This window comes from Ursus arctos, chromosome X (genome assembly GCF_023065955.2).
Source record: "Ursus arctos isolate Adak ecotype North America chromosome X, UrsArc2.0, whole genome shotgun sequence".
Taxonomy (NCBI): domain Eukaryota; kingdom Metazoa; phylum Chordata; class Mammalia; order Carnivora; family Ursidae; genus Ursus; species Ursus arctos.
This window is the reverse complement of record NC_079873.1, coordinates 69613024-69640773: the sequence shown is the minus strand read 5'-3', so window position 1 is coordinate 69640773 and position 27750 is coordinate 69613024. Positions and strand designations below refer to the sequence as shown.

At 34.8% G+C, this 27750-nt stretch overlaps 1 protein-coding gene and 1 non-coding gene across 2 annotated transcripts in view; both read right to left on the bottom strand.

Annotated features, from left to right (window-relative positions):
- DACH2 (dachshund family transcription factor 2) overlaps positions 1-27750 on the bottom strand; it is an 807630-nt gene that overhangs the window by 156554 nt on the left and 623326 nt on the right. The gene's annotated exons all lie outside the window — the stretch shown is intronic.
- Positions 26154-26233, bottom strand: LOC113242183 (small nucleolar RNA SNORD55/SNORD39). Its single transcript, XR_003311823.1, has one exon. It is a non-coding gene; the product is annotated as a small nucleolar RNA SNORD55/SNORD39 (small nucleolar RNA).

The window sequence follows — 27750 nt, the reverse complement described above, 5'->3', positions numbered from 1 at the left end:
ACAGCAGGCTGGCTAAGGAGAGGAATCAATTAATGACATAGAGACAGAACAATAGGAAGTAACCAAGCTGAATGAAAGAGACAAAAAAAGCATTATACAAAATGAGAATAGAATTGAGGAACTCAATGACTCCATCAAACATAATAACATTTATATTATAGGAGTACCAGAAGAAGAGAGAGAATAGGGGGCAAAAAATTTATTTCAAGAAATAATAGCTGAAAACTTCCCTAATCTGTGGAAGGAAACAGACATCCAGATCCAGGAGGCAGAGAACTCTCATTGCAATAAAAAAAAGCAGACCCCACACCAAGACATATTGTAATTAAATTGGGAAAATACAGGATAAAGAAAAAAAAATTAAAAGCAGCAAGACAAATGAAGATAGTAACTTACAAGGGAAAATCCATAAGGCTAGCAGAAGATTTTTCAGCAGAAACTTGGCAAGCCAGAAGAAAGTGGCATGATATAATCAGCATGCTGAATGGGAAAAATCTGTAGCCAATAATACTCTATCCAGCAAGGTTGTCATTCAGAATAGAAGGATAGATAGTTTCTCAGAAATACAAAAAGTAGTTCATGAGCACTAAACCAGCCCTTCAAGAACTATTAAAAGGGACTGAGTGGAAAGGAGAGACCAAAAGTGATGTTGATAAAGGTAGGAAACACAAAAGTAGTAAAAATGAATATTTATGTAAAAAATCATTTAAGGAACTCACAAAATTATATATATATATATATATATATATATATATATATATATATATATATATATAAAACATGGGGAGGAGAGGGTAAAAAATGGATTTAAACTTGAATGACCATCAACTTAATATAAGCTGTTCTATGTAGAAGAGTTTAGATGCAAACCTAATGGTAACCATATATCAAAACCCACTAATAACATGCAAAGAATAAAAAGAAAGAAATGCGAATATATTACTAAAGAAAATCAGCAAACCACAAAACAGAGAAAGAAGAAAGGATCAGAGAAAATCTTCAGAAACAGTGACAAAACAAATACTAAAATGATGTATCTATAAATAATTATTTTGAATATAAATGGGATAAATGCTGAAATCAAAAGTCTCCAATGGATTAAAAAAAGCAAGAGGATCTATGTGCTGCCTACAAGAGACTCATTTCAGATGTAAAAATGAAGACTGTAACATGAGACAAAGAAGGACACTATATAATACTAAAGGGGACAATCCAACAAGAAAATATAACAATTGTAAATATTTATGCACCCACATAGTAGCAACCCAATGCATAAAAGACTTAATAACAAACATAAAGGAACTAATCAATAATAATATAATAATACTATGGGACTTTAACACCCCACTTATATCAATGGACAGATCATCCAAACAGAAAATTAACAAAGAAAAAATGGCACTGTACAGGTGGATTGAACAGATATATTCAGAGCATTCCATCATAAAACAGCAGAATAAACATTTTTTCAAATGCCCATGAAACATTCTCCAGAATAGATCACATATTAGGTCACAAAACAGGCCTCACTACATTCAAGATAATTGAAATCATACCATGTGTCTTTTCTGACCACAATGCTATGAAACTATAAGTGAACCACAAGAAAAAATCAGGAAAGAACACAAATACATAGAGGTTAAATAATATGTTACTAAACAATCAATGGGTCAACCAGGAAAGACAAGAAGAAATAAAAAAAAAAGACATGGAAACAAATGAAAATGAAAACACAATGGTCTAAAACCTCTGGGATGGAACATAAGTGGTTCTATAAGGGAAGTTTATAGCAATAAATGCCTACCACAAAAAGCAAAAAAGATCTCAAACAAACTTCCCTTACACCTAAAAGAGTTAGAAAAACAACAAACAAAATGTAAAACCATTAGAAGAAAGGAAATAAAAGATTAGAGCAGAAATAAAAGATATAGAAACTTAAAAAAAAAAGACAATTGATCATCAAAGAAACTAGGAGCTGGTTCTTTGAAAAAATCAATAAAACTGATAACCACTAGCCAGACTTATCAAAAAAAAAAAAAAGAAAGAAAAAGAAAAAAGAGAGAGAGAGAGAAAGAAAGTACCCAAATAAATAAAATCACAAATGAGGAGAAATAGCAACCAACCCCACAGAAATACAAACAATTAGAAGAGAATATTATGAAAAACTATATGTCAACAAATTGTATAACCTAGAAGAAATGGATAAATTACCACAAACGCATAAACTACCAAAACTGAAACAGGAAGAAGTAGAAAATGTGAACAGACTGATAACCAGCAAAGAAACTGAATCAGTAATCAAGAAACTCCCAGCAAACAAAAGTCCATGATCAGATGGTTTCACAGGTGAATTCTATGGAAGGTTTAAAGAAGAATTAAGACCTGTTTTTCTCAAACTATTCCAAAAAATAGAAAAGGAAGGAAAAATTCCAAATTCATTCTATGAGGCCTGCATTATAGCAATATCAAAACCAGATAAAGACATCACAAAAAAAGAGAACTACAGGCCAATATACCTGATGGACACAGATGCAAAAATTCTTAACAAGGTACTAGTAACATGAAAAAAAAAGCACTAGCAAACCAAATTCAACAATACATTAAAAGAATCATTCACCACAGTCAAGGAGAATTTATTCTTGGGTTGCAAGGGTGGTTCAATACTCACAAATCAATGTTGTTCATCTCATCAACAAGAGAAAAGATAAGAACCATATGATCATTTCAGTAGATACAAAAAAAAAAAAACCTTTTGACAGAGTACAACATCCATTCATGATAAAAAACCCTCAAAAAAGTAGTTGTAGAAGGAACATACCTCAATATAATAAAGACTATATATGATAATCCCACAGCTAACATCATCCTAAATGTGGAAAAACATGAGATATTGCCCCCTAAGGGCAGGAACAAGTAAAGGATGCACTCTCCCCACTTGCATTCCACATAGTACTGGAAGAGCTAGTCACAGCAATCCCGAAAAGAAATAGAAAAAGAAAAAGAAAAAGGGAAAGGGAAAGAGAAAAAGAAAGAGAGAGAGAGAGAGAGAGAGAGAGAGAGAGAGAGAGAAAGAGAAAGAGAAAGAGAAAGAAAAAGAAAAAAAAGAAAAAGAAAAAGAAAAAGAAATAAAAGGCATCTTAGTAAGGAAGGGATAAAACTTTTGTTGTTTGCCAACAACATGATGCTGTATATAGAAACCCCAAAAGACTCCATGAAAACATGGTTAGAACTGATAAATGAATTCAGTAAAGTCACAGGATACAAAATCAATGTACAGAAATCTGTTGGATTTTCATACACCAACAATGAAGAAGCTGAAAGAGATATTAAGAGAACAATCCCATTTACATTGTATCAAAAATAATCAGGTCCCTAGGAATAAATGTAACAAAAGAGGTGAAATGCCTGTATACTGAAAACTATAATATACTGATGAAAGAAATTGAAGATGACAGAAGTAAAGGAAAGACATTCTATGCTCATAGATTGGGAGAACAAATGCTGTTAAAATGTCTATACTACTCAAAGCCATCTACACATTCTGTGCAATTCCTATCAAAATACCAAAAGCATTTCTCACAGAGGTAGAATAAACAACCCCAAAATTTATATGGAACCACAAAAGATTTTCTCTAAATAATGATGGGATGTGTGTATATGTGTATGTCTGTGTGCATACATATAGATAGATGATAGATGATATAGATAGATGATTGATAGATAGATGATAGATAGATAGATAGATAGATAGATAGATAGATAGATAGATGATAGATTAGAAACAGAGACAGACACTAATTCAGGGTTTAGAACATTCCAAAATTGAATTTGTGAATGGAAAACTAGGAGTATGTGTGAAGAGTGCTATAATCTACAAACCTTGTCATATTATTTGTATATGCTTTTGCTTGGTTCCTTATATGCATTCAAAAAATAGAATACTTAACAACTTTGTATATTGGACCAGATTGTTAATGCAATACATGCACTGCAGCTGGAATTTTGAAAGACATTTATCGAATAGATAACTAATATTCAATAAAAGTGTTAAAGAGGTGTTTTACCAGTTGTCTTCTCTTTTGCTTTGAAATGCTGCCTATAGAAACAGCCACATCCTAAGGCCATAGCTTAGAAGTTTCAAGTTTTACCAGAGGTACAATGGACACTCATTGATGGGCCTCTAAGGCTGCACTCTCCAATACAGTAGCTACTTTTCATATCCGGCTGTTTAAATTTTAATTTAAACAAATTAAAATGAAATAAAATAAAATAAATCCAGGTCCTCGGTTATACTCGTATTTCAAGTGCTCAAATGCTATTTATGACTAATGACTACCATACTGGGGAAGGTAGATATTGGTCATTCCCTTCATTGCAGAAAGTTACATTAGTGCTATTCTAAAGGATAAGGAGTCACTGGTAAGTTTGTATAAAACAGTTTAACACACAGAGGTATCTAAGAATCTTCAACATTTCCAGTTGTAAATTGACCATTATTCAATGAAAGAGATCTCACTCCTTGATTCTTTCTATCTGGTATTTGAACAATTGTTTTAACTGGAAACTTTTGAGTTCCTAATATGTGTCAGGTGCTATTCCCAGTTACTGAGAATACAGAGACAATAGTCTTTGTCCTCAAAGATCCTGTTTAATAAGTATCATTTCCATCTATCTCTTCAGTCCCTGCCAAAGTATCCAAGTACCTGGAATCAACTTTGCATTGGCGTTCTTTCCATTTGCACTGCCATCACTTTCATTTGGACCCTCCTTACTCTTTCCTTTTACTATCTCAAGAGCCTCTTAACTAACGTTCCTACTTCAAGGATCTTTTTCTCCAAGTGACCCTTGTCACTGCTGCCAAAGTAAGCTATCAAAAACAAAAATAAATAAGGGGAAGTATTAGAAGGGACAATTGGAAAAGCAGAAGAAAAAACTCAACAGAGCAGTATCCACAAAGCAAGAAAGTCATACATTCATTCTATGGCCACAAAGTTTACATACAATAAACATCAACAGATGAGAGCGAGTCTGGACCAACATGGTCTACAAATCAATATATCAATATATCAGAATCACTCTAAGAAAAATAAGCTCTACTCTTTTACCATCATCATCCTAAAGGATATGGAATCAGTTCCAAAATCTTCAAAAATTAATAGTTACTGAATAAGCTTATATCTGGATTTCATGGGAAACTATTCCTTAAAAGTCTACTTAAATAATTAAAAGATAAATATTCCTCACAGGCTTATGCACAGAAATTGCACCGTACTCATACATCATTCTAAGGGTTAAGCTGACATGTTTCACTAAGTAAATGTAAAACTCAAATGAAGTCCCAGTACACTTGTTTCTAAATTAAGATGCTACAAGTTGTACATATTCCCTGTGTGTCACATTAATGCACAGTGGCCAAAACCTGAACACCCATGTGTTATTGAGTTTCAAAGATTAGTTCAGACATATAGGGAATTAAATTGCATGTAATGAAGATGAAGCCTCGGTGCTCTCCTATATGACCTGCTGATTATGACGGGGTTGGAGAAACTCTTGCAAACTGTTCATTTGTATAACTTGAAAAAGACTCTGGTTAAAAGGAATTTTGCTGTAGACATAGGAAGAAAATAGGGTTTTGTCTAGTATTATTTTGCAATTCCAAATGATAATCTTATCTTAATCACTCTCCTATGAGCCCCACAGACTTTTAGATTGTCCTCTTATTTATTCTGGTATAATTTAGTGTTTCCTGAAACCAAATTTAAAAAAATCCTTCAATTTCCTATACACTGTGCACCATGACTAGTTCAGAACTTCTTCGTGTGACACAAGATAAGTTTGGATTCACTTATTGCTGGTATAAGTAGTACAAGTTGAAAGATCCTCAAAAGCTAATACAAGTTCAAGGTATTGATGATACTTTCTTAATCTGAATTTGGATTCCTTTCGTCACCCTTAAGAGGATGTGGTTGTCTAAATGACAACTGTGTTAAGTCACTTGCAATAAGTAATCATATAATACCAATATCTGTCTTTTCCACTTTTCTGTCATATTTCTAAAATGCTGAACATCAACAGCTGAGAATAAATGCTAAGGATTTATTTTAAAAAGATGGGTCCTAGAATTCAGAAGCTGTGGCATATGATTTTGTGAAATATAACTTAAATTCAAGGTCTCTGAGGTGAGGTATGCATATCCCAAAAAATACAAAAAATGATTTATGAAGATAAAGCAAGATATTAAAGTTTCAATTTTTATTTTTAACTACAAAGAAAGTACATTATGTCTCAGTAATATTTAAGATATGGATCATCAGTGATGCCCTCACCAGCCAAATACCAAAGTTATGGTAAAGGAAAAGTGGGAGCTCACAGCAGAGTAAGTGGCTGGCCATTGGCAATTCCAATCTTTTCAAATTAGTGCTTTCATTTTCATTGGGTAAATACCCAAATAATGGAATTCTTAGATCACATAGTGTTTCTATTTTTAATGTTTGGAAGAACCTCCATACTGTTTATTGTAGTGGCTGTATCAGCCTACATTCTCATCAACGTTGTTTGAGGGTTCCTTTTTCTTACCATCTTCACCAACAACTGTTAGTATATTTTTGATTCTAGCCATTCTGATGGGTGTGAGCTGATACCTCATTGTGGTTTTGATCTGCATTTCCCTGATGATTAATGATGTCAAGCATCTTGTCATGTGTCTGTTGGCCATCTTCTTTGGAAAAATGTCTATTCAGGTCTTCTGCCCACCTTTTTGTTTCTTCCAAATTTTCATTTACATTTCAATTAGTCAACAGAGTGTAATATTGGCTTCAGGTGTAGATTTTAGTCATTCGACACTTACAAAAACAGCTGGTGTTCATCACAAGTGCTCCCTTAATCTCCACCACTTATTTAACCTGTTCCCCCACCCACCTCCTCTCTGGTAACCATGAGTTTGTTCTCTATAGTTAAGAGCCTATTTTTTGGTTTGCTTCTCCTTTTTATTCCCCCATGTACATTTGTTTTGTTACTTAAATTCCACATATGAGTGAAATCATGGTATTTGTCTTGCTTTTTTCACTTCAAGTTTTAATTAAATTCTAGCTAGTTAACGTATAGGGTAAAAATTGTTTCGGGAGTAAAATGTAGTGATACATCACTTACATATAACACCCAGTGGTCAACACAATAAATCCCAACACCCGTATAGCCCATCCCCTGCCCACCTCCCTCCATCAATCCTCAGTTTGTTCTCTATAATTAAGAGTCTTTTATGGTTTGCTTCCCTCTCTTTTTTCCCCTTCCCCTGTGTTCATCTGTTTTATTTCTTAAATTCCACATATGAGTGAAATCATATGGTATTTGTCTTTCACTGACTGACATTTTCCTTAACATGATACTCTCTAGCTCCATCCACATCATTGCAAAAGGCAAGATTTCATCCTTTTTGATGGCTGAGTAATATTACGTTGTATATATAAACCAAGGATCCTGAGACCACACTGTCCCAGCAAGGGTTCCACCTCCCACTATAGCTGTATATGTAAACCGCATATTCTTTATCCATTCCTTGGTTGATGGACATTTGCACTGTATCCATAATTTGGTTATTTTTGATAATGCTGCTATAAACACTGGGGTACATGTTTCCCCTTGAATTAGTATTTTTGTGTTCTTTGGGTAAATACCTAGTAGTGCAATTGCTAGATCTTACGATAGTTCTATTTTTAACTTTTTGGGAAATCTCCATACTGTTTTCCAGAGTGGTTGCATCAGTTTGCATTCCCAATTACATTGTAAGAAGATTCTCTTTTCTCCCCATCCTTGGCAAACCTGCTGTTTCCCGTGTTATTATTTTTGGCATTTTGACTGCTATGAGATGATATCTCATAACAATTTTGATTGGTATTCCCCTCATGATGAGTGATGTTGAGCATCTTTTCGTGTGTCTGCTGGATATCTGGATGTTTTCTCCAGAAAAATGTCTATTCATGCCTTCTGCCCATTTCTTAGTGGGATTATTTGACTTTTGAGTGTAAGGTTTATAAATACTTTCTAGATTTTGGATTATCAGATATGTCATTTGCAAATATCTTCTCCCATTCCATAGGTTCTCTTCAAGTTTTGTTGACTGTCGCCTTCATTCTGCAGAAGTTTTTATTCTGATGAAATCTCAATAGTTTATTTTTGATGTTTCCCTTGTCTCAGGAGACATATCTAGTAAGAAGTTGCTACAGCCAATGTCAAAGAGGTGACTGGCTGTATTCTCTAGGATTAGTGGTTTCCTGTCTCACATTTAGGTCTTTCATCCATTTTGAATTTATTTTTGTGTATAATGTAAGAAAGTAGTTCAGCTTCATTCTTTTGCATGTGGCTGTCCAGTTTTCCCAACACCATTTTTTGAAGGGCCTGTCTTTTTTCTATTGGATATTCTTTCCCGCTTTTTTGAAGATTAATTGCCCATACAGTTGTAGATTCATTTCTGGGTTTCTCTTCAGTTCTATTGATCTATGTGTCCATTTTTGTGCTAGTACCATACTCTTTTGATCACTACAGCTTTGTAACATAGCTTGAAGTCTGGAATTGTGATGCCTCAAGCTTTGCTTTTCTTTTTGAAGATTGCTTAGACTATTTGTGGTCTTTTTGTGATTCCATATAAATTTTAGGATTGTTTGTTATAGCTCTGTGAGAAATGCTGGTGGTATTTTGACAGGGATTGCATTAAATGTTTAGATTGCTTTGGGTAATGTAGACATTTTAACAAAATTTTTTCTTCCAATCCATGAGCATGCAATATTTTTTTTCATTTTTTTGTCATCAATATCTTTCATCAATGTTTCATAGCTTTCAGACTACAGATCTTTTACATATTTGGTTAGGTTTATTCTTAGGTATCTTACAGTTTTTCAGACAATTGTAAATACCAGTTCCTTGACTTTTTATCTCCTGCTTCTTTATTGGTGTATAGAAATGCAGTACATTTCTGTACATTGATCCCATATCCTGAGACTTTACTGTATTTGTGTATTAGTTCTAGCAATTTTTTTGGTGGAGTCTTTGGGTTTTCTACATAGAACATAATGTGATCTGCAAATAGTGGAAGTTTGACTTCCTCCATGGTGATTTTGTTGCCTTTTATTTCTTTCTGTTGTCTGATTGCTGTGGCTAGGACTTCCAGTACTATGTCAAATACCAATGGTGAGAATGGACATCCCTGTCTTGTTCCTGACTTTGACTTTGTCAAATGCTTTTTCTGCATCTATTGAGAGGATCATATGGTTCTTGTACTTTAAAAAAATATTTAAATTCAAATTAATTAACATATAATGCATTATTAGTTTCAGAGGTAGAATTCAGGATTCATCAGTTGCATATAACACTTAGCGCTCATTACACCAAGTGCCCTCCTTAATGCCTATCACTTAGTTACCCCATCCCCCCACATCGATTGATCTGTGAATATTGAACCACTGTTGCAGCCAAGGAATAAATCCCACTTGATCATGGTGAATGATTCTTTTAATGTACTATTGGATTCATTTTGCTAGAGTTTTATTGCGAATTTTTGCATCCATATTTATCAGGGATATTGGCTTGTAGTTTTCTTTTTTAGTGGAGTCATTGTTTTGTTTTTTGGCATCAGGGTAATGCTGGCCTCAGAATGATTTTGGGAGTTTTTCTTCCATTTCTGTTTTTTTGGAATAGTCTTGAGAAGAATAGGTATTAACTCCTTAAATGTTTGGTAGAATTCTCCTGGGAAGTCATCTGGCCATACAATTTGGTTTGTTGGGAGATTTTTGATTACTGATTCAATTTCTTTGCTGATTTCCAGTCTGTTGAAGTTTTCTATTTCTTCCTCTTTCACTTCTAGAAGTTTATGTATTTCTAGGAATTTATCCATTTTTCCAGGTTGTCCAATTTTTTCATATATAATTTTTCATAATAGTCTCTTAGAATTATATTTCTGTAGTGTTGGTTGTTATTTCTCCTCTCTCATTTATGATTTTATTTATTTGGGTCCTTTCTTTTTTTCTTTTTGGTAAGTCTGGCTAGGAGCTTATCAATTTTATTAATTTTTTCAAAGATTCATCTCCTGCTTTCATTGATCTATCCCATTGTTTTGTTTGTTTTTTGGCTTTTTTTTGCTTTTAACTTTCATATCATTTATTTCTGCTCTAATCCTTAGTATTTTTCTTCTGCTGCTGGCTTTAGGTTTCATTTGTTGCTTTTTTTCCAGCTCCTTTAGATGCAAGGTTAGGTTGTTTATTTGAGGTTTGTCTTGCTTCTTCACATAGGCCTGTACTGCTATGTACTTCCCTCTTAGGACCACTTTTGTTGCATTACAAAGATTTTAAAACATTGCATTTTCATTTTCATTTGTTTCATGTATTTTTTTATTTCCTCTTTGATTTCCTGGTTGACGCATTTATTGCTTAGTACCATGTTGTTTAACTTCCATGTATTTCTGGTCTTTCCAAATTTTTTCTTGTGCTTGACTTCATGCTTCATAGTGTTGTGTTCAGAAAATAGGCCTGGTATGATCTCAATCTTTTTGTTAATTGTTGAGGCCTGATTTGTGACCTAGTATGTGATCTATTCTGGAGAATGTCCCATGTGCACTCAAAAATAATGTGTATTCTGCTACTTTAGGATGAAATTCTCTGAATCTATCTGTTAAGACCATCTGATCCAGTGTGATATTCAAAGCCATTGTTTCCTCGATGATTTTCTTCTTAGATGACCTGTCCATTGATGTTAAGTCCCCTACTATTATTGTATTATTATCAATGAGTTTCTTTATGTTTGTTATTAATTTTTTATATATTTTAGTGCTTCCATATTGGGCGTATAAATACTTGCTATTGTTAGATCTTCTTGTTGGATAGTCCCTTTATTATGATGTGGTGCTCTTCTTCATCTCCTGTACAGTTTTTGGTTTAGAATCTAGTTTGTCTGAAATAAGTATGGCTACTCCAGCTTTCTTTTGATGTCCATTTGCATGATATATGTTTTTCCATCTCTTCACTTTCAATCTGCAGGTGTCTTTAGGTTTAAAATATGTCTCTTATGGGCAGCATATACATCAGTCTAATTTTTTTATAATAATAGTTTTTTATTATATTATGTTAGTCACCATACAGTACATCCCGGGTTTTTGATGTAAAGTTCAATGATTCATTAGTTGCATATAACACCCGGTGCACCATGCATTACGTGCCCTCCTTACTACCCATCATTTTTTTATCCATTCTGACACCCACTATCTTTTAATCAGAGCATTTAGTTCATTTACATTCAGAATAATTGATAGATATGTTTTTAGTGCCATTTTATTACTTGTTTTGTCATCGTTTCTTGAGATTTTCTTTGTTCCTTTCTTGTCTTTTTCACTTTTGGTACTTCCTTTCCACTCAGAGTCCCTTTTAATATTTTTTGCAGGGCCGTTTTAGTAGTCACAGCTCCTTTAGTTTTTGTGTGTCTGGGAAACCCTTTATCTCTCCTTCAATTGTGAACAATAGCCTTGTTGACTAGAGTATTCTTGGCTGCAGATATTTCCTATTCGGCACATTGAATATATCATGCTAGTCTTCTTTGGCTTGCCACATTTCTGTGAGAGATATGTAGCTATCCTTATGGGTCTTCTCTTGTAAGTTAGGGGCTTCTTTTGTCTTGATGCTTAGGATTTTTTCTTTATCACTTTTTTGGGGGGGAATTTAATTATAATATGTCTTGGTGTTGGCCCACTTTTGTTGATTTTGATGGTAGATCTCTGCCTCCTGGATCTGGATGTCTGTTTCCTTCCCCAGATTAAGAAAGATTTTAGCTATTATTCCTCAAATAAATTTTCTGCTCCCTTTTCTTTCTCTTCTTCTGGGACTCCTATAATATGAATGCTATTACTTTTGATGGAATCACTGAGTTCCCTAAATCTATTCTCTTTTTTAAAAATATTTTTTATTATATTATGTTAGTCACCATACAGTACATCCCTAGTTTTTGATGTAATGTTGCATGATTCATTACTTGCATATAACACCCATTGCGCCACGCAATACATGCCCTCCTTAATACACATCACCAGCCTATCCCATTCCCCTGCCCATTTCCCTCTGAAGCCCTCAGTTTGTTTCCCAGAGTCTATAGTCTCTCATGGTTCATTCCCCCTTCTGTTTACCCCCCCTTTCTTCTTCTCTTTCTTCTCCTACCGATCTTCCTACTTCTTATGTTCCATAAATGAGTGAAACTATATGCTAAATCTATTCTCTTGATCTATAATTCTTCTTTCTCTCATGTTCAGCTTCATTATTTCCAATTTTATCTTCTATATTACTTATTCATTCCTCTGCTTCTTCCATCCTTGTGTCATTGTACCAGTTTGTTTTGAGTCTCAGTCATTGCAATTTTCATTTCTGAATTTTTTTCAACTCTTTTCTCTCTGCAATAAGGGCCTCCCTGAAGTCTCCCATTCTTTTCTTAAGCTGAGCGAGTATCCTTATGATCATTATTTAAAATTCCCCAACAGGGTTATTAGTTATATCTGTTCTGCTTAGATCTCTGGTTATGACCTTATCGTGTTGTTTCATTTAGGATGAATTTCTCTGTATTGGTATTTTGTCTAAGTCTCTGTCTTCTCTGTGTTAGAAAGCTGGTTATGTTTCCTGCTTCCGAGAGTAATGGCTTTATGCAGAGCAGTCATATAGTTTACAGGGCCTGGCACTTCAGGGAGAGTCTCTTGTGTGTGCTGCATGCACTCTGCTGCTATATTTAGGCTCCTCTATCATTCAGGCCAGTTGCCTGCAGAGGCTCCCTTGCCTGCCACGGGAAGTGTTTGGTCTGTGGCCAGAGTGTTGCATGTTTTAACTAAGTGTGCTCTGGCGTGCTTGTCAAATGAGACCTGATGCTGCTTCCTCTAGAAGTGAAGGCCTGCAGAAGTCTCTGGTTGGGTGATGTGGTGTGGTCAGGGGTTTCTGCTGTCTTCTGGGGAAGGGGCCCACTATGCTGGGATTGAAGCGTACTTGACCGAGAAGGGCAGTACTGGCAGAATGCAAGGGAGTTGGACCTGGTGAAAGCTGGTTAGGCAGCCAGTGTCAGGGCTGTGCTGTTTACTGAAGGTGGTTCTGTGTTTATGCTGAAGGACGGTGAAGGGAAATGGAGCCAGTTAGCTCCTTTGTCACTAGAGAGGGGTTTCAGTGTTTGTTGCTCTCAGCAAGCATTCTGAGAAGAAGGAATAATCTCACCTGTGTGTGTCCCAGGCATTTTTCAGATGGCTGTCTTCACACTGACTGCCACTCTGTTGTTTGACTGCCTTCTCTCCAGGAGCAGCCCAGGGCCCTTCAGGTTCTATCCCAGTCCAGCTTGCCAACTTTTCAAACTCCAGGTTTTAGAGATGTGGTGTAAGCAGGAGCTGCACTGGTTTTTGGGGGAAGGATCTCAGTGTGCTGGGACTGAGGGAAGTCTGCCTGAGGGCAGGTGCACCAGAGCACAGTGATGTTGGACTTGGAGCAAGCAGCTAGGAAGCCAGTGTTGGGGCTGAGCAGCCCTCAGAAGGTGGCTCTGCATTTATGCTGAAGGGCGAGGGAGAGAATTGGCACCAGCCAGCTCCTTTGTCCCTGGAGAGGCATCTCTGTGAATGCTACCTCTCATGGATGTGCTCCAGAAGAGCAATAATCTCCCCACTGCATGCACCAGGCATTCCTCAGAAGTTGCCACCTCCCCCTGTGTTGTTTGCCTACCTTTTCTCCAGGAGTAGGGCAGTACCCTCAGGGCTCTAGCCCAGCCAAGGCTGCTGACATCAAAAAAGTCTTTAAGCACCACTGGTTACAAAAACTCATAAAAATCAACCCCTCTCATTTTCCCAGACAATGGCTTTGGGGATATATTCTCCCTGTGTGTTCCCTGTGTTCTTCTCTCTTACTTTTCTCCCTGGCCAGAGCTCCCTCCCCTCTGCAGCATCTGTGATAGGTTTTTCCACAAAACCATGTCTCCGCACTTTCTATCTTCCTCGATGTGGCCTTTTCTCTCCCTCTGGCTGTGAAGTTTGTTCTGTCAGTCCTCAAGTTGATTTCTTGAGTATTCAGAATGATCTGACAGTTATCTAGTTGTGTTTGAGTGATGAGATTATGTTAGGGACCTCCTATTAACTTAGCTCCTTCTGACCACTTTTTAATTGGGTTGTTTGTGGTGTTGTTGTTGTTGGTTTTTTTTTTTTTTTTTGATGTTGAGTTGTATGTTCCATTAATTCTAACTAAACTAACTCTTATTTAATGGACAACACAATCACAGATTGAAGATAATGCAAGCACAGGAAAAGAGCAATAAAATAGCTGAAGTGATACTTCTACTTCTTGTAGGAACTCTTTGTCACCTCCATTAAGAAGTAAAAATATTGTTAAGGTCTTCAAATTAGACAGGTTACTTGTATTTCTCATAGATATTAGTATATATTTTAAAGCTTTTATATCATTAATAAATAAAATACATTAATTGAAGTCCTGCTTTTAATCTTAGGCTCACCATTTAATTTTTATCTCGTGTACAAATATTAGCACATATATATAGGTCATAATTCAATTATGCATATTAAGAGAACAGGCTCATTATTTACCTGATGATGTGCATGAACAAAAGACTTTAGGCAACTGTCTTAAATTAAAATAATAATAATAATAATAATAATAAAGGGAACACAAACAAACCTCTTTACACAATCAATCAGAAATCTTCACAAAATATGTATTCACAATATTAAATTTTACAATTTTTCATTTTCTTACGCACTAGATTTATGGTCTATAAACCTACTGTTAACATAAGTTAATTACTCCTTCTATTACACTATTAATTTAACCAAATAATCAATACTTTTGAAGCTAATGAGTTAGAACTAAAAGGAAAAGACATGACTGGACATACAGAATTGAGCAGAATAATTCATCTTTTCTGTTTTTTAGTCCCTCTTAATGGTGATATACATAATTATTTTATGTGTGCCTTTGATAATATGTGTAATATTATACACATATAATATCATCCCTACAAGCATTAATACTTTCCTGTCAGAGTAATCCTTGCGAGTATAAAAAAATTATTTGGAGGAACCAAAAAGTGGTCTCTACCCAAAAGAATTAATTTTGCCCATAAAGTTAAAATGAGGCCATTTTGATCTTTTTTTAGTAAATGAGGAGAGTTAACTATTACACATACAACAACTTTTCTTGTTAGGATACCAGCCTATCTATTTGTATGCCTTCAAGTGGTGAGGTTAGCGTCATCTCGACTGGCAGTTGTCAACTGGCAAAGGTCTATGAAAAATAGTGTCAGATAGAAACAGATGCAAAATAGAGAGGGAAGAACTGTATTCTTCCAAAATTATAATAGCATAGTAGAATGAGAATCAGACAGACCTGGGGTTGAATCTTGGTTCCTCCAATTAATAGCTATGGGTTTTGAAAGAATATTAAAGCTTTTTAAGCTTAGTTTCCTAAATTGAATATGGAGATAATAGTATCCACTTACTCTATGGTTGTCTTAAGGATTAAATGAGATAGAACATGTATAACACTTAGCACAGTATCTGCGGACATATTAAACACTAAATAAGTATAACCTGTTATCATTTCAATTATTTTAGAATATAAAGGGCAAAGTAAAATATTTTCAGTTATTAACATCATTAACTTGTCCACAGGATAAATACATTTTTAACAATACTACCAACCTGATGAAGATCACCAGTGATCCCAATAATTAAATAGATAATCCACAAAGGTGAAAATCCATTATTTTTGCAGGTAGCACATTTATTTGCATTACCATATGCATTTTAACATATTGTCCTTAAAATGAACTGTATAATCTGCTATGTTAAACCACTGAAAATAAAGAACTCCAGATATGACTTTACTGGGTTACTTCCAACAACATATCAAGTGTTTCAGCAGATGTAATTACTGCCAACCTTGCCAAAGATTTGAAATGTGCCCATTAATTCAGCAATTCCCAATCTGTCCATCAGTCAGTCATACTTAAAAAATATGCCTATCACCATGTAGGTGAAGGAATACATTGATAATTATACAATAAAATCCCCTTGAATATTGAAATGTATACTCCATTTTTTCTTAAAAATATCATATTACCTAAATCAAACTTTGTTCTAGAAGCAGATAGAAGGAGAAGATACAAAAATATTGGGCATTTCTGAAAGTGTATTTTTTTTCATAAAAAAAGGAGTGCATTAAGGAGGGTACATGAGATCTAAACAACCATGTATAGCATGGTCTCCTCTTGGAAAAGCAGAGGGAGATGGTTCTTTTTTCTCTTTCCCTCTGTACAAAGGAGATTGAGTTTGTCTGGTAGACAGTAGGTATTAATCCTAGGATTTCTGGAAAGAAGAACCATAAGAAAAAGCAACATATTTAATGAGATGGAATAAGCACTAAAGTGAGAAGAATGTTGTAGGAGATGGAAATGAATAATTATAGAATGAAAGTAACAATAACAATATATAACAATTATAAATTTGACAAGAAACATTTACTAGGTCTACATTCATGATGCCTATGGATGTATGTAATGAGTCTTTCACTTCTAATATGAAAGGACTTGTGACTTACTGCTGATAGTATCAAAGAGGTTAATAAATGCACTTTATCACTATGTTGACTAAAACTACAATTAGTCGTTACGAGTCACTACTTAGAAAAAATTACAATATATAAGTCTAATATCTATGGGAATCATATTTATTTAGCCCCTAAATTGTGCCAGAAAAATGTTCAAGGCACATTGAGCACTTGATATGTGACAGAAACTATTCATCTAGTCCTCACAACCCTATATAGTGAGTACTATGATCAGTCACACTATATAGAAAAAACCTGAGCTTGAAAAGATTAAGTAATTTGTCCAAGCTCACATAGCCAGTAAGGAATTGTATTAAAACAGGCTCCAGAAACACACACATGAAACCACTATTTATCAATGTTGTTTATATAAGACATATTGACATTAATATTTTTAACTAAACCTTTCATTGTGAATGGGAATGATACTGTTTCAACTCTGAGAAGCAAAATGAGGCACTTTGTGAAGAAAACTGAGAAAGTAGTAGTTTCAAAGGCAGTCTTACTAGACTAGGCTGAGATCTGTAATGAGCAGATCTGAGTCATGTATATATGAACCACATCTTCTATAACATTCTCAATGGGAAAAAACAGAGCTTTTTCATTAAGGTCAGGAACATGACAGGGGTGCCCACTCTCACCACTATTGTTCAGCATAGTACTAGAAGTCCCAGCCTCAACAATCAGAAAACAAAGAGAAATAAAAGGCATTCAAATTGGCAAAGGAGAAGTCAAACTCTCTCTCTACACATGACATGATACTTTATGTGGAGAGCCCAAAAGACTCCGCCCCCAAATTACTAGAACTCATATAGCAATTCAGCAACATAGCAGGATACAAAATCAATGCACAGGCCCCTCATTTAAAAGCAAGTCTTAAAAATACATGTCATGTATGCTACCTCTGGGTATTATTTTCTCTGTATTTTGAAAACAAGTATGGGACTGCAAAATATCAAAGGGGAAAAAAGCCAACTTGATTCCTGAAAAGAAAAAAAAAAGTGGAAAAATAATGGTATTCCTTGGAAGTCAATCACTTTTGAAAAGAGGATGGATCATATAAGAACTAATGCCACAGTTGAAAAGAATCATTCAGGTGGATAAGGCAGCATTACTGCATCCAATATAATTGTCAAAACAGAGGGGAGGGGGGTGGGGGAATGGGATAGACTGGTGATGGGTAGTAAGGAGGGCACGTATTGCATGGTGCACTGGGTGTTATATGCAACTAATGAATCATCGAACTTTACATCGGAAACCAGGGATGTACTGTATGGTGACTAACATAATATAATAAAAAATCATTTAAAAAAACCCACTTGTTTCATCTTCAGAAAAAGACACTAAAAGTCATGGGCTTAAAGTTATGAAAATATATCTAATTCAAGGGGCACCTGGGTGGCACAGCGGTTAAGCGTCTGCCTTCGGCTCAGGGCGTGATCCTGGCGTTATGGGATCAAGCCCCACATCAGGCTCCTCCACTATGAGCCTGCTTCTTCCTCTCCCACTCCCCCTGCTTGTGTTCCCTCTCTCACTGGCTGTCTCTATTTCTGTTGAATAAATAAATAAAATCTTTAATATATATATATATATATCTAATTCAAAATACAATAAAAATATCTTAAGTAGAGAGAACTATATAGATAGTGATATAGATAGATTAAAATGCATATTTTCATAGCTGCATTTTTTGATATTATATTATTTATATGTTTACCATATCATAAAGAAACAAATTCAAGAAAATCATATCAAGCATGATGGAATGGAGTCAGACATACATACAGATTTATGAGTGTAAAACATACAATCTCAGCTGTCTATGAACTGAGGTCTAGATAAAGAAATATCCTGTTTTAAAACCAAGATAAATGAGGGCTTCAGAGGGGATAGGCCAGTGATGGGTATTAAAGAGGGCACATATTGCATGGTGTACTGGATCTTATATGCAAGTAATGAATCATGGAACTTTACATCAAAAACTAGGGATGTACTGTATGGTGACTAACATAACATAATAAAAAATTATTATAAATAAAAAATAAAAATAAAAAAAATAAAACCAAGTTAAATGAGTCATTATGAATTAAATAATTAAAATAAATTTACTTAGAAAAACCACTAAGATTGTTAGAAGAAAATAATGATGAATGTAGTTAAGATATCCACTAAATTTTTAAGTGATCAAGGAGAAGCACTATTATTTGGTCTCCAAATGGCCATTCAATGCACCACAGGCAGGATAGTTTTAAAAAAAACACTGTCTGATAATTGGACTCCAGATATTTCCTTTGAATACATTTTTGAAAGAAAGAGATAAAATATTGTGTAAAAATACTTAATAATAATCATTAAGCTGCAATTTTTAATAAATATATTACATATAATATATATATAGTGCAAATATTTCAAAACATGATTACATATTCTGCAAAAAGAGCTAGATGATCCTTAGTTACCTTTAACAAGTTTTATTTTATCAGGAGCGGTGCAATAGTTAGAAAAGTTTTAGAACCTTTCGGTTATATTTCAATACTCTTTTTCAAAATTCAGCAATATATGGAGGTACAAAATTGATCTTAAAATGATACAATTTAATGCTCAGAATTTTTAATTAAAAATTGAATTTTTACATTTTTGAATTATTTGAATTGGTCTCTTCATGGCATGTATGGTATGCTCAGAAAAGAGGGATAGAATTTAAACAAATGAGTCTATTTTGCTCATTCATTTGCATAATTCAATGTATATTTACAATGGGATTCTCTATTTATTGTTCTCAGCCTACTAAACCCCAACACATAACCTCCATTAAGGTCAGACTCATTCCTGTAAGGATGAAAGGTTAAATATGCACTGACACACCACACACCTCAGCTTTTAAGGGCTAGCAGTGCAGCAAAGGTAGCAAAAGATGTCTGGTACTTTTGGCCAATTTACAAACTTTTGTTTCCAAGACTGACAATCTGGCATAATGAATACATATAGAAAAAAATAATATCACCTATGCCTCACACTGAAAGCAAAGTATTTATGTTACAGTTTAATAGTAACTTTTCAGTTTTATAAAGTAATAGTAGCTCCAGAGTTATTGACATTATAATACTATAGACAATTGAAGTGTTTGGATTTTGTCTATAATATTTTTTGCATTAAGCTGTCAACAGTAATAATGTTTTTCCCAGGTTGTGGAACAGAAAACAGCACAGATCCAAACTCTAAATTTAGGGTGAACTGTTGATACATCAGTGTGGGGACAATTTATCCTATGCTTTCACACAAATTTCCTAAACTGGCCCAACTTAATGGTGCACAGTACAAAGTAGCCTTGGAATTTGGGTTTCAAATAAGGAGCCTCAAGAGTTAGTTTGGGAAGAAAAAGCTAGATATTATTATTTTCCAAGCTCAAGTAACAACTCAATTCATACATGTTTCCTTCATGCAGTCTTATATTTTATAAAATAAATATGCCAAATTTAAACTATTGAAGAAACTAAGATGTGAAGGAATATTTCTGGGATGTAACTTAGATAGGATAGTGTAGGAGATAGATGATGATGTAAGATACAGTTACCCAGGAGTAGCCTAAGAAGAGAAAGATAAAAGGACATAGAGATCTGGAACCTTGGAATGCCATGGAAGCAGGCAGCTTCATAGTTTTGTCCACTTTTCCCCTTCTCTATCACTGACAAAAGGAATCAAATTTGTGGTCATTCCATTGAATTCAACAGCTAATGTGTATGTGACAGATACACACTCCCTAAGCAGGGCTGTGTTATAGAAAAAGCCAAAGATAAATCCGCTAGCACTTGTTAAAATATCTTTGGCTTGATAATAAGATACACTAAAGTGGCCTATTTTATTTTATATTTCATTTTAAAGGTTGTTATTTATTTATTATTTCTCTCACCCATTACATCTTTGTAATAATATCTGTAGCTCATAGGCTTCTGAGGATTAATTTCATAAAAACATATTTGTTATGTAATTATTTTGGCAAATCAACAAATTTGTTGATCAAATGAAAAGAATTCTTTTTTAGATTTCCATTACAGATATTTTGTAAATGATGCAAAAAAATGATTTTTATTCTTTTATTTTTCCCAAATAAAGAATTTAAATGTTTTCTCACTGACATGTGTTTTTTTTTTTTTATGTTCACTTTGTTTTCCAATTTTAAAGCGTATTTTCAATTTGGAAATAAACACAATAAATATTGCACAGTCTGTTATTTGATAGGAAAAAAAATAAATGATATTATATCTTTGAATACAGAATGTGTGTTCCTTGCTTCAAATGAAAATAGACCATTTATTACCATAAAATATCATGGCATGAAAGGATTTCATGGCTACAGTGCTCAATGGGAATACACTATCTAAAAATGTATTAATCTTTTGAGATGTGAACACCTGCACCTTTGTATTTTTTCTTTAAAATATGCGTTACACTTTTACTATGTACCACCTTGATTATCTTTAGGAAAAAATATTAACAGCTTGCATCCTCATACCAATGCCCAGTTACAAATTCCAAATGTTTTGTCACATTTCTTGTGAGCAATGCCATCTGCCAGAGGTGGCATTTCATGGCTATTTACTCTGACTCCCTCCAAGAATTCATCTGCCACTATCTAATGCTGCCTGAATAAAGGGGATTAAGACTCTGATACAACAGAGACTATTGATAATTTGGTATAATTGGGAAGAAATGAAGATAAATGAGGTTGAGAATGGAGAGGCAATTAGTTGAGCCGCCTGTACAGCTGTGTTCTCAGCCTAGCTCCCCTGGCCTTTTCTTCAGTGAGGTATGTGCAAATTAACCATAATGACAAATACACACTTTCCAAAGCTCTTGTACTTTGTAAAACTTGAGAATTCACTTTTCACTTCTGATAACTGAGTTAGTTGTTTGGTAAAGTTGTTTTAACATGGTCTTTTAATGTCCATATCACACAGGACTACTGCACCTGCTATACTTTAGGAATAATCCACCCTACACCCTATTTCCTTGTTCTCAGTTGATGTCAGGCTACTGTTTACAACCTCAGTACATTGAGGATCTAAAGCCTATTTTGCCTTAATTGTAGTCCGGTGTTTAGGACAGAGTGGCAATGTTTTCCTTTTTACATGATTAGAAGCCAAGAGTTGATGAAAAGAAGCTTCTCTTTTGATTTTAGGAATACAGTCTGCAAATAGCATCCTTTTTGAGAGTTTTCAATGAAAAGGTAGAGCCTGCTTTATAAACCAGCTCTAATGGGTCTTTAGAGACTGGCAAAACCAATATTTTCATGGATGAAATTTACATATTCATATTAAGGTCATTATTATTATGCTTCCTAAATGAAAATGGCAACTCAGCAAAAAATTAACTACAAAAAAATTTAGGCACTGATTAACTTAATTCTAAGATCCCTTCTCCTAACCACAGAAATGGTTATACCAGGTATTTGGTTAAGATGCTTTCATAGGAACTAAATATTTTGAGGTCTGGTATTTTGATTGGTAGTTTTTCCTCTATTTTGTCATTGAAATTATTCTTATTATTTCTTGTGTTTAATAAAAAATTGTATCACTGTGTGCCTCTCTATTGTTAGTCCTTGTGAGAAAACAATAAATCTGCACTGTTTTAGAATATGTAACTGTACTAATAGAGTGTAGGGTGATGGATTTCTCCCCACATTACAAAAAGGGATGTATCAAGAAAATAAACCCTTCCTCAGTTTTGATTTGTTTCACTCACTTAAGAAACTAGCCTAAAATTATTTATGTCAAAACAAACAGTATACTAGTTACAAATGCTTATCAACTCAGGCAAATGTGTCTAGTAGGATGACTCTTTAAGGTTATATCCTTATTTCTTGAACATCACCAAATTAACCTTTTGATAGTTTCTATCTGAACTGCCCAAAATGGTAGCCATTAGCCAAACGTTGTTATTTAAATTATTTAAATAAATAAAAGTAATAATTCAATTCCTCAATCACAATAGCCACATTTCAAGTGCTATATTAGTCAAATGTGCATGGTGATTATCATATTGGACAGCATGGAAAATAATTTTCATCATTACAGAAAGCTCTGTTGGTCAGTACTGGTCTATATGTCATACTTACTATCTTCCCATTAACACAAATAAGTCAGATTGAACTGTGGACAAAACTATGAATTTAAGAACAAATAAATCAAATACTGAATCTTCAATTTACAAAAAAGTTCAGGGGGTGCCAGAGTGGCTCAGTTGGTTAAGTGTCTGACTCTTGATTTTGGCTCAGGTCATGATCTCAGGGTCATGGGATTGGGCCCCGTGTTGGGCTCCACACTTAGCCCAGAGTCCGCTTGTCCTCTGCTCTTCTGCTCCTCCCCCCAAAAATAAATAAATAAAATCTTTAAAAAAAAGAATTTGGAATTCCTTTAATTTCCTCATTATGAGAGTAAGAAGCTCCAGTTTAAATAGCTTCAGTTGATAAACAATTAGAAAAACATTATGGTGTGCTTACAAAGCACCCATGTCTTTTTAAGGCTTTAGAAAACTTTAGCAAAGTTTATTCTTTTCTCCCTTATGCTGCGCCTTTTATTTCCATGATTTATTCATTACATTACTGGAAGCCTGTATCTCTCTTTCCCCTTCACATATTTTGCCCATCCCCTCCACAACCATTAGTTTATTTTTTTATAGGTCTGGTCCTACTTTTTGTTTGTTTAGTCATTTGTTTTTTTAGATTCTACATAGGAGTGAAATCATATGGTATTTGTTTTTCTCAGTCTGACTTATTTCACTTAGCATAATACCCTCTAGGTTCATCCATGTTGCCACAAATGGCAATAGGTCATCCTTTTTATGGCTGTATAATATTCTATTGTAGTATTCCTTAGCTACATCAGTGCCATTTTATCCACAATTCTCCTCAAATGAATCCATTAACCAACATATGAAGTGTGACAATGACAAGCCATCAGAAAGAAGTCTTACATTATCAATTCTGAAAGGAGATGACTGTGATATGCTACAATTTCTAAGGACAGTTTTAGAAATTAATAATCTGCTTAACTGGTCTGAAAATATTATATGTATTAGTACACTAGTTCATCATACTATTTAATGTATGCAGTAATATAATTCCAAAGAAAATCAGAACACATTAATATTTTTGTCAGAATTTTTTTTATTGAGATATGTCTTTTAAAAGAATTTACTGAACATTTAAATATTTTTAATGGGACTGATGCTCTGGGTTTATAATAGAATTCAGAGACTAAGGTACAATATATACAATTCTTATTTATAGGCAGTTTTTCTGTAGATATGTTATTATATAATTTTTATATTTTTAAGTTACAAAGACTGCTGATTTAAGACCTATAGCACCTGGATTTATTGTTAAATATTTTACCATCAATTATTATGATTGCAGTTATTACCAAATAGATAGTAGACTCATAGAACATTAGTATATTTCCAACCTCCCAACTGATGATTAAATTCCCACCGAAAGTCCAGCTATCCTCATTCTACCTCCCCCGGGTCTCAGTTTCCCTTTATGTAAAATGATGGAGTTGAGCTGGATGATCTCGCAGGTACATTCCAGCTCTGACATTCTATAATTCTTTAAGTTGTTTCTAAAAATAAATATTTCCTTTCAAATAAGTAGTGTAAGAAAACAAGAAATTAAACACAAAATTTTAGGGAGTGCTTACCTTTGGTGGGGAGGCAGAAGTAGAGGAAAAGGGATGGACATATAAATAGATGCAAGTTTTTGATAATGTTTTAGTTCTTGAGTTGCATGGTGTGTTCACTGACATTTATATTATTGTACTTTATAATTTGCATATGTGTTACATATTTTTACATTTGAATTTTAAAAATATATAATAAAGGGAAAAATACAATAGCATTTGGATGCTCCATTTGGTTCTAAGAAGCAAATTATTTAACAGTAGTGTTACATGAGTGTGTAGAGCAAGACTTCTTTTAAGCAAATACTGATGGGATAGGAGTAAATGATATGTCCAGATTCCCAGAGTGTACAAAGCTAGCTTGAAGCTGTTATTTCTTTATAAGATAGAAATCTTGTATTTTCAAATAAGACAAACCAAAATCTAGAAAAGTAACTGATTTGTAATTTGTGCAATGTCATTCTTAAGGAGAAAAGATAAACACTGGATACCCAAAATATTTCTATTCACAATGATGTTATTTACCCTTAATAAGCTCAACATCTTAATGAGTAGTCTTGATTTATATCGAACATCATTGTAGTATTGATTTACATTGAACATCATTCTAGTCTGCTCTTTTGACCATTCAGCTGTAAAAGATGAAAAAACAACCATACAGGGGCACCTGGGTGACTCATTTGTTTAAGTGTTGGGCTTTGGCTCAGGTCATGATCTCATGGGTTGTGGGACTGAGGCCCACAACTGGCTCCATGCTCAGTGGGTAGTCTGCTTGAAGATACTCTCCATCTGCCCATCTCCCCACTCACACACATTCTTTCACTCAAATAAATAAATAAATCTTTTAAAAAACAAAACAAAAACAAACAAACAAAAAAACAAGCATACATATACACCAGTAAAAATCAGTTCAAGATGGAGCAAGCTCAACAGTGAAGCGTTTACAACCTTCTTTTCTGGTAAAACACTTGGACATTTACAGTGAATTGTGACTTTCAAAGTTGTCAAATGAGAGATTGTGGCTAGGTAAGGATAAGTGATTTCTCTTTTGAGTGTCTGTAAAGGTGATTTTCAAACAACAGTAATAAATGATGCCCTCTGAATGCATATGTAAAAATGAACCAGTGATGAAGCTTGGCTGTCACTGAAAGTGCAAAGAAAAGACCAGAAGGTTGCAAGAAGTCTTTACAGTTCTGGGGAACTATGTAAGAAACAAAATTATCCAAAGATCCTTCTTCTATAACAATTTTGGTGTCAATGTTAATAAGCTAAAAGTAGCTAAATTGATATTACTAAATTAATGCTTTTTTTCCTTAGCACAATGCATAGATTTTAACAGAAAAGCTAATGTGGAATATAGCTGATCTTCATTGAATTAGCAGCTATCACATATATACAATTAGGATCACTGAGAATTGTGATGCTAGAAAATAATTATATTTATTTCTAGCTTTATCTAGTCCATTTTATACTCATATAATATATATGAGATAGTCTTTTATCAGTGTACTACATAAAATTCAATTAGGTCACTAAAAATTGAACATTCAATGCAAGTGAATATGTTTTAGGCATTTGGATTGTGAGGCTATTACTATTGACATCCTTAATATATCTTTTTAAAAACACCCTATTCCCATTTCTTTCTGTTACCAGCAATTCTGTCTGCACCAAATGGATAGAGAGCATTGACTCCACAATGTAGCCACAATAAGGGGTGAATGAAAATATGCTGGTTAGTTTGGTCATCACAACATTGTCCATGCCCTATTCCTTCATGTCCTAGATAAGAAGAGAAACAAATTCTAATTTGTGCTTATAGCAACAGTATATTTCAGCTGAAAGTTCTTAAATGATCTTTTCCCCCCACATGCTTAGCTTCCCAATTTTGGCTCCCCCATTGCACCCTAAGGAGTTTACAGCATTAGCGAGGTGTCGTCATCAACTAAATGATCTTTGTTTGTTTGTTTTTGTTGTTGTTTTCTTTTTTCGTATTTCAATTCAATTGACCAACATATAGTACATCATTAGTTTCAGATGTAGTGTTCAATAATTCATCAGTTGTGTATAACAACCAGTGCTCATGACTTCACATTAAATGATCATGTTTTGGATGGACAAAACTGAGATTCACACAGATGAGAATTAAGATCATACTATCACATAGTGGCTGAACTGCTAAAACCTCTTTCTATTCATCGGTCAAAAAGATAGGTAGAGAGGTGTGTCCACATTAGGACACAGGGGTTCTTTTTTTTTTTTTTTTTTTTTTAAAGATTTTATTTATTTATGTGACAGAGAGACAGCCAGCGAGAGAGGGAACACAGCAGGCGAGTGAGAGAGGAAGAAGCAGGCTCCCAGCGGAGGAGCCCGATGTGGGACTCGATCCCGGAACACCGGGATCACGCCCTGAGCCGAAGGCAGACGCTTTAACGACTGCGCTACCCAGGCGCCCCAGGACACAGGGGTTCTTACAACGAGTGGACCACAAAAACTGGGGTTTAAGAAGTCTGCACCATGGCTGGTGTTGAGTCTGGTGGGCATTGCAATGCTCCTGTGGAGGAGGGCAGAAGCCCAGGAGCAGATGGTGTCATTAGAGACTCCCCTGAGATGCACTGGGAGAGAGAGTCCCCCCTTCTTAGAGTGCATCTGGGAAAGGTGGTATTGCCTCTCAGGGGACAAAAGACCTGGTGGACACCATTGTTCCACTCTACCCCTTAAGCTTAGGGGTAGAGACACTTGCCAAGGGCAGCTTATCTGGTCTTGGGCTTTTTGCTGTGCTTTACTCTAAACTCAACTACTACACATTGGTGCAACTGCCCTTCTGGGACAAACTGTCACCAGCTCCAGTGTGGCAAGTCCCTCCCCTAGAAGGCCAGCATGGATCCTCACTGCACCAGGTCCCTAAAGCTTGAAATTTTAAAACTCAGCTTGTGTTTCTGAGATACAACACAGGTGCACAATGATGCAAGGTGGGCAGATGGCCCAGACATAGAGGGCGAATGTGGGGATCTGAGGGACATCTGAGACACATGAGGAAAGATTATTTGATCTTCTATGAAGGCTTTCTGGAGAGTAGATAGAATCAAAAGACAAGGGACAGGGCTTGTGCCATTTTCTTCCCCCTCCCATCAACATGAACTGATTTTATCAACAGTGAAGGTCTGAGCCACTTACACCAAGTCATACCTTATTTGTGCACTGCAGGTGCTTCTTTTCTAGGGCAAGTGTGAGAACCAGAGCAGCGGTCCCCTCCCCCAAAAGAAGAACACAAAGTCGACTGACCATAGAACACTACAAAGCTTCAGTTCTAATGGAAATAGGATCAGGCCTCTTCTAACAAGCAGACCAAAACACACCTATTTAAAACTTACCACATTCTGAGCAAGGTACAAACACTTTCCATGGCAGGCAAGGAGGAGCCATACAGAGAACTGGCCTGGGAGAAAAAGAAGTCAAACACA